General features: G+C 32.3%; 1 protein-coding gene across 3 annotated transcripts in view; it reads left to right on the top strand.

Moving 5' to 3' along the window:
- The window catches only part of LOC108904790 (protein kinase C-binding protein NELL2-like), a 269,898-nt gene that overhangs the window by 119,382 nt on the left and 141,230 nt on the right, over positions 1-9,286 (top strand). The window lies entirely within an intron of this gene.

Consider the following 9,286-nt stretch of genomic DNA (forward strand, 5'->3'; position numbering starts at 1 on the left):
GTCTTATTCTATCATATTCTGTATTTCTTAAGATTGATCGAATTGAAGGTTTGATTTCTTAAATATTATTATTGATATAACTAGAGCGCAATGCTTTTAGAGAAATATTGATTGCCTTTGCTTATTATCTAGCAACTAACAATAATATCTTTTTGTACATTAATATACAGGGTGTTTCAGGATTAAGTCGACAAACTTTAAGGAGATATTCCTCATAAAAAAAATAAGAATAAGATGAAGTATAAATTTTTTTCCAGAGACGCTTCATTTTCGAAATATAGGGCGTTAAAGATTTTTTAAAAAATTCTAATTTTTTAAATAACTTCTAAATGAAGAAGGCTATTTAAGCCAAACTTGGCATGACACATCTGCTTATAAGATACCATTTTTCCATAGAAGTAGAAGTCCCGCAAGCAACCAGTGGCGGAGTTATGGGGACTCAGACTCATTAAATTATAAAAAAAATAATACGGCCCTACTGAAAATAAAAAATTATGCTGTTTTTAGATAGAACAGTTTGTCATTGACAATAAGTGTACTTTTTTTCCTAACTCTTATAGTTTGATAGCAAATTTGATTTTTCGGAAGGGTGCTTCTGGTATCTTATAAGAAGATGTGTCATGCCAAATTTGGCTTAAATAGCCTTCTTCATTTAGAAGTTATTTAAAAAAAAATAGAATTTTTTAAAAATGTTTAACGCCGTATATTTCGAAAATGAAGCGACTCTGGAAAAAATTTTATACTTGATTTTTTTCTTTGTTTTTTTATGAGGAATATCTCCTTAAAGTTTGTCGACTTAATCCTGAAACACCCTCTATAAAATTATAGACTTATCAAACCTTAACGATCTGTAATCCTGAGAAGGTGTTTTAACATATGTAAAAATATAATGGGTGTTCAACATAAAATTCCTCAGTATCTCTGCAACGGAAAGATATATTTTGATTTTGAAGAAACATGATAGAGCTCATCGATGGCTTGGTCAAGGAGTGCAACTTGATTTTTTTCAGAGCAAATTGGAGATGATTCTGAAGTCGAAAGAAATTTTTCGTTGGCAGGAACTTTGTAACAAAGTTTATCCGATACTTTGTTCACTTCTAACCAATTTTTGTTAAATGACTATTTTTCAAAAACTTAATAGATATATCGGACTCTTCAGTCGGTGAGACTGGAACGGCTGAAAAGACGGAAAAATTAATAGATCTTGTGCGGGAATGTGTTTTTTTATATCATGTTCGTCATCCTGATTATCTTTTTTTCATTCATTTCATGCATCCATTTTCGTCTTGCTTGACTCAAAGCGAATAGAAGAAGTAATTCTTCTTCGTCAGAAGAACTGCTGGACATGTTCAATTGAGAACAACAAAAGAAAATACGAATTCAAGAAAGAATGTATTGGAGAAAACAATACCCACTCTTGACAACGACTCTTTTCATACTTGTTCGCCTTAATTTGTCTGCATTCTGTCTGACCACTCTATTCCGCGGCGGACTGCGGTCATTCCGTCCACGTGGACAGTCCGCCTCCTATTTGACCGAACCCTTAAAGATCCAATTATTACCTTACACAATGGAACAATAATAATTATCCAAGTCAATTTAACAGTTTTTAATTATTTCTGTAAAATATGGCAAGAGTTTTTTAAATACCTTATTCTTTTTGCATAATAATTCATAATTATTTGTAGGCTTGTCCTAAAATAAATCCTGAATGTCTCATGAATGTCTGAATGTATTATGGCCTAGCAAGCAATGCAAAATTAGTAAGCGGAATGCGGTAAGCGGTAAGCGATAGCAATAACCAGCGAAGAAAGCCCAAGCGGTGCAAGGCGGAAAGATAGGATGGTGAAACGGGATCCGAAGTATCTCGCTTTACAATTCGTACTAGCCTTTAAGCTTTATACGGTATCGCGGTAGGCTTTGAAAAGAGGAAACAAAATGTTTCCTCAGATCAGAAAAATCATCCCCAGATCATTTTTAAAGTTGAAGAGAAATATTTTGCAGTATGAAAGTTTTAATATCAATAAACGTAAACGTTTAAGTAATGTGACAAATGATCTAAAAACAGCGGAAGTTTTACAACATGTGGAAAATAATCCTCAAACTTGAATTAGAAATATTTCAGAGGCAACTAACATCAATTACGTCATGTCATAGCATACTGTCCAGAAACAAATTCAATCCATACGAGAAACATATTATTAACCATTTACGACTTGATAATCCCGAAAGATATCTCGTTTCTCAGTTTCTCAGTTTTTCCAAGACGACAATAGTATCCTTAAAAAATATTATTGGAAGTCGATTTCATAATAATGGTCTCATCAATAGACACAACTGTCATTATTGATCCGGCAATAATCCGAGATAGACAAAAGAAACTGACAATCGAAATAAATCTGGAATAAATGTGTGGTGTGGCATATTAGATGGATATCTCATTGGTCCTCTTTTCTTTGAGGGACAATTAGCTAGCGCACGGTATTTAAATTTTTTACAAAACGACATTTTATATTTATCAGAAGATATTCCTGTGGCAACGAGACGCAATATTTGGCGCCCAATATTTGGCTGCCCATAATCTACAGGTAGTTACAGAGTACTTGAACAGATCCTACCCTAGAAGATGGATTGGTATAAATGGGTCAATTAGATTACATTTTTTTCTATGGGGGATATTAAAAGATATACTGAGCCAATAGAAGATATGACGGACGAATAAATAAGATTTGTGCTAGCTGTACAGCGATCAGGAGCTACGGCGTCGCTGTAGCTGTGAAATGTGTATTTGAGAAAATGGAAACGTATTTGAACATTTGTTATAGTTCAACGTTTTTTAATTAGCACGTTTTTTATTTCACTATTCCTTAAAAAAACTGTTAAATTGACTTGGATAATTATTGTTTCATTGTTTAAAATAATAATACGAAACTTTAAAATACGCTTGAGTTTGGGCCTCACTGACTGAACAGCCCGATATCTCTGAAACTATAAAGTTTTTGAAAAATAGTTATTTGATAAAAATTCTTTAGACTTTAACAAAGTATCGGATAAACCTTGTTCCTGCCAACGAAAAATTTCTTTCGACTTCATATCAGCGCTATCTTCAATTTGCACTTCTTGACGAAGCCATCGATGAGCTCTATTATATGTTTTTTTTCACAATCAAAATATCTCTTTCCGTTGCCGATATACAAGGCTGAGGACTTTTATATGGAACACCCAGTATATGACGTTTCATAAGACAACCTAAGTTGGTATCTGGAATGCAATGCTCAATTGTTTGTAGTTTTAAGTCTTTCACGGCACACTGCTGATATTTAAAGTACGATGATTTTTCTGGTTGTTATGTCGTGGCCTACGTACTACCTACCTGTTACCACCAGTTACAGAATTACATTGCACTATCTTAGCAATCTTTGACCTCCATTCGTTGTTTTCGGGCTGGGCTCTGTAGGGGCAGGCCCGCTATCAGAACACTTAGGTGTTCATTTTGACTGTTGTTGGTTTTTAAAACTACTATGGATGGAACAGCTCTTCAGATAATGGTAACTGACGTTCCGTAGTGACCTCTGTAACTGGTTTCATACAAGTTAGACAAAATTTGTTATTTGTTTATATCATTAAACTAAGATCGAAAAAAGATCTTTTTTCTATTTTCCACTCTTTATGCCGAAGTTTACCTTTCTTAACGGTTACATAAAGAAAATTTTAAAAAGTATAGAACATGTCATAATTTGGAATCTATTATATAAGATAGTACTCAAATAACACTTATACAAGATACAAAGCATTCGCAAACACACATTGACTTGCTCCAAGGCTTCAGAAAGTAAATCAGAACAAATTAAAGAAAGGGTTTTGAATGGAAGCATAACAAAAATTGCTCTGCGATAAAGAAGCGTATTTTATTACGTTTTTGTAAGGCAATAATGTTAAAGCGATCTTATCCTTTAAAGTTACTGTCCCCAGCAATTTCAGATTTCTTTTGAACATTTTAAAATCTTAAGATTAATTTTATGGGCTTATATCTTGAAAAACAGTAGAGCTTCAACAGCTTTTAATTCTAAGTAGTTTAGACATTGAACCTTCTAAAAATACGCAGAAAAAGATTAATAAACCACATATTTAACGTGTTTAATGGCCAACTAAACAACCTTGAACACTTTGAAATTCCTCTTTTCAAATGAATCTCCAGTATATATTCAGTAGTCCGATTCACAGTTAAATTCTGAATTAAACATTTATTCCCTTATACCTACCTATTTTCCGAGATATCCGAGTTACTCATAGAGTAACATAGAGTATAGTATCTCATAGAAATGAGAAAAAATACTTTTATTTTTGTAAATAGTTTAGAATAAATAAAAATATTTTAGTCAGTGGACAGCATTTTTACATTGCTGTAGCAGAAAACGTTTATTGTTTTTTATTTTATTCTCATTTTCAGATCTATTAATTTTTTCAATTGGAGCACCTTGTATATTATTAAATTTTTTAATTAAACAAGTATTGTATCAATAGCTGTTTTACATTGACAATTTATTGATGAATTAATTCATGAAGTCGCTTCATCAAGAAATTGGACAAGTGTAATGCACCAAATCTGCTGTCAAATAACTTCATGAATTGATTCATCAAGTTATTGACGAATTAGAACATGTTCTAATTTTCGTCAATTTCTTCGTGAAGTAATGATGAGGTTATGTTATTGGGATATGTAAATAATTGTGTGGCGTCGTACTAGTTTTGTATTGTTTTTACCGATTTGTTACTTGCGAAAACTAATATTTATATAATTTATGTCAAAACGATACCGCTGTTGTATCACTACAATTATGAGTGGAAAGGTGACATTTTTTAAATTTATTTGCTTCTTTAATTTGTTGGTGGAACTGATTCATGCGTCAAAAAACTTGATAAAGTCTGTAGCTGTATAAAATCACACTGTTTACCAATAAATAAATTGGTGAATTAATTCATGAAGAACTTCGTCAATTTATTCATGAATAAATTGTCAATGTAAAACAGCTATAAGTCGTACTATTTTGGTAATTAACAAATATATGTGTTTACAATATTTGCAAATATCAAATACCTCCCAAGTTAAAATTGATAACAAGATGTGATTTTTACCATCCGTTCATGCATGAAAAATGTTTTGTTTAATATATTTTAAACAGAAAAATAATAATTATGGACCTTAGAAATTCAAACTTTTCAATCACGGATATGTTGATTTTATGCTTAAATGGAACCTGTTGTTAAAGACACAGTAAGATATTTTTTATTAGTCATGACTCATGAGGCATAAGTCCTATCTGTTCGCTTGTTTTTTAGGTCGGTAAATAACTGTTTACTTACTCTATTTAGGATTTGCGTGCGATAATCACACTTGTCGCCCGCGAATTGACAATAAAACACGCAAAATTTAAATGCCTACGCATTCGAAGGTATTATTTTTAAAAAATGACATTTAAATAACAGTTATTTATGTCAACCTAAACGTTTCACCGCATTCGTAATAAAAAATAGTACATATGTGCAATTTTAAGATACATTGGGGTTTGCGTCTTATAGTGAGCGAAATATTTGCGATTTTTCGTATTTTTGTTGCTATTCCCGGTTTATAAAATGGGTACCACATAATGAAATTTTCAAATCCAAAGTGATGTTTGAGCATAGTTTACAATAAAAGTTATCTTAATAGAAAATAAGTGTAAATACAAGCATATACAGGGTCGGAAAGTCCTCATGGTTCATCGGCCGTTACGTGAGAGCGATAAAGTAAGTAATAGAAATCCGTGCGATAGAGAAAGATGGCTATAATAAAGGCGTCTAATAGTCACCGCCCATTTCGCCCTTCCACAAATAAGAAGTGGATCTTATTTGTTGAAGGGCGAAATGGGCGGTAACTATTAGACGCCTTCATTATAGCCATCTTTCTCTATCGCACGGATATCTATGACTTTCTTTATCGCTCTCACGTAACGGCCGATGAACCATGGGGACTTTCCGACCCTGTATGTAAAAATATGTCATATTTAAAATAGGATTCTATTTTAAAGAATCAAAATATCAATGATTTAAAACTTTAAATTTCTAAAGTAGTTAGATACCTAATTACTCATGAGGGATAGATCCTCTCTTTTCGCTTGTTTTTTAGGTTGGTAAATAGCTGTTTGCCTACTTTATTTATTTGCATGCGATAATCAAACTTGTCACCCGCGACAATAAAACATGTAAAATTTAAATAAACTAACCGATGATAGAGCCATCTCTTGATTTTTCATTTAATGAATAATTAAAACAAACACTATAAAATATTATTTTTAGGAAATGGCATTTAAATGACAGTTGATATAATATATCAACCTAAACTGGATAAAAATTTGAAAATAAATAAATTAAATTTTGTGAAAACATGATTAGAGGTCCTATAGTGATCCAAAATAGTATGTACAATTACCGCACTTGTTGCACAATATACTATTATTGAAAAGATGGGGTTTTTATGTTTTAACAAATGGTGAAAACAGCATCTTGATATTATATTAAGTATCGGAGATTTGATATTTTCGAAAATACCACAAAAATCACATATCAATGAAAATGGACGATTTAAACTAATATTTATTCATCGAAGTAGGCCTTTAAATTTAGTGAGAATTCAAATATGCAATAATGCACAGGGTATTACATGTGAAAAAAGTAACGTCCTGCTGAAATGAAACACCCTGTATTCTCGAATATAACGTTACAATTTGAAGAAATTGATTTGATACAACTTTGAATTGTTTCCATTTGAATACATTGAATTATTTTTATTGAGGGCGACGCCAGTTCTCGCCCTGAATGCGACTTAATATACTTATGGGACGTTCCGCGTAAGATCGATCAGGGCTCTCGCTAAAATTTGGAGACATTTAATAAATGGTTTTAAGCGTACAAAAATTAGTTCTTCCAAGTACTTTGAGATGTCATGTGGCAGAATTTGAAAATCCAATACGGCGGCCCAATAAGGCGCATGGAAGTGTAAAAAAAAAAATCAGGATTCAGCTAATAAACTCCCTCCAGTGAACATATAACTGATAAATTCATCTCTAAATGACTTTAATGGGGACATTCGAGATCGCTGTTCATAAATCTTAAGTTATTTTCAGACGATTCAAGATGGCAATTTTTATAGCTTATAATAATAATTCTGATTCATGGTGAATATTCCTTGGATATACTTGATACTTGTAGAATACTGAACGACAGTACCAAGATTTGTCTTTCAAGTCATCTTTGATGATATTTTTATGTAATTTTCGTGAGAATGCGAGAAAATCGTAAATATTTCAGAAAATCGAAACTGAAACCCATTCTTCTTCTTCTTCTTATTCCTTAATTAGGCCTATTGTGCATCCCACTCCTATTCAGCAAGTAGATTTGTCCTTTTTACAAAGTCCAAAAGCTTCCTTGCTGACACTTCTCTCAGTTCCTTGGGTTCCAAATAGGGTCTGCCCAGGAGCGTTGTTCTACTACGTTCAAATCCCGGGCACTCGCTTAGGATATGCAGAGAAGTTTCATCCGCCGAGTCACAGCCTCAGCAGACCGGACTGTCTACCAACTTTAGTAGATGTTTCCTAAAGTGATAGTGTCACTCTCCTGAGCCGGATTTTATTCAAGCTCACTAAATCGTTTGCTCTTTCCTTCAAAGGATATTCCATGAGCTCCTTAGAATGGCTATGTCCTGCCCTTGAAGTCCAGTATTTCCTATGTTCTGTCTCGGTCCATTTGCTTAGCCCGCCTGACCACACTGGGAGATATACCACAGAAAGGCTCCGGACCAATGAACTCTGTCTCGGATCCCTTCCTAGCAAGTTCATCCGCCTTCTCGTTCCCACAAATGCCTTTGTGTTCTGGCACCCAACATAGTTTAACTGTATTATTGGTGGCCAGTTCAGTCGGCATTTGTAAACAGTCCTACACAACTGAAACCCCTATAATGCCTATATCGATGAAAAGAGAATTTCATTTTTTATAATATGGTGCAAAATAATGCAGGGTGTTCCATTTGAATTTAAAAAGTTTTGTCGGTTTCAAGTTTTCAAAATGTAACTTAAAAAATTCTTTGTATTCCGAAAAGCAAGTGAAGGCCTTAAGAACGATGAAAGATATAAGGAATTTTCGAAACGCTTGCATCTGTCATTTTTAAAAAATGTCGATTATCTCGAAAACGGTTAAATTTAGATACAAGGAAGCTCTAAAATTTTTTACTTATTTTAAATTTATTTTGTCGATAATGCAATAATAAATAGGGTATTCCTTTTAAAATAACGAAGTTGACAGCTACTTCCGGTATAATCGGAAGTGCTACGTTGATGGCATTATTTTCATTGAAGATAATACCCGCAACAAAATTTCGGTATTATCTTTGGTTGCTCTGAAACGTTTAATAGGCCACTTACCGTGAAAAACCCTGTATATAATAATTAATTAATGTACACAGTGTGTCCTAATTAGGGGTAGAAAAATAACCTCAATTTTTCTGACCAAAACAGAGCAAAACAGGGTTAAAGTTACGGATCTCTAAAGAAATTTTTTATTGGCTCATATTGGAACATGTACCTACTTATTTCTTACGTAAAAACTGAGAATACCTAAAACAGTATTTTGTTATATTTTTCTTGTTAGTAGAGATTTTGAAAAAATGTATTTTTCGAACGTCACTTTATTTGGAGTAAAAAAGATATACTCATTGCATATCTTTATATTTATTTATTTATTTATTTATTTACAAATAAGGGAATCAAACAGAATTTCTATAGAAATTCCAATTATAGGATACCACTTAAGATTACATTAACCATATAACTATGTGCATTGCATACAAACAGAAAAAGAGAAGAAACATACTCGTATGTACTTATGTGTAAAAAAGAAAAAATGTTCATATGTGATAAAGAAACTAATATCTAAGGAAAAAAGATATAATCTAACAAACATAAAAAAAGACAATAAATTTTTAACAAAAAACATCAATAGCACAGCGCCTGACTTGATTAAATGATTTATCAAACAAATCTATGTGACTGAAATACTCGTTGTAGTTTTTCTGGATTAAAGTAATAGGTGAATTACAACTATAATTATTAGGATTTACATTTAAATAAAATAAGTTTGTTGATCTTGTTGTACGAAGCTTTATGTTAAAATTAAGCCTACTTAAAATATAATTACAGTCAATATTACCATTTAGGAGTTTGTATAAAAATAAAACGTACGATATTAATCTACG

Source organism: Anoplophora glabripennis, unplaced genomic scaffold (assembly GCF_000390285.2).
Source record: "Anoplophora glabripennis isolate ALB-LARVAE unplaced genomic scaffold, Agla_2.0 scaffold175, whole genome shotgun sequence".
Classification (NCBI taxonomy): Eukaryota; Metazoa; Arthropoda; class Insecta; order Coleoptera; family Cerambycidae; genus Anoplophora; species Anoplophora glabripennis.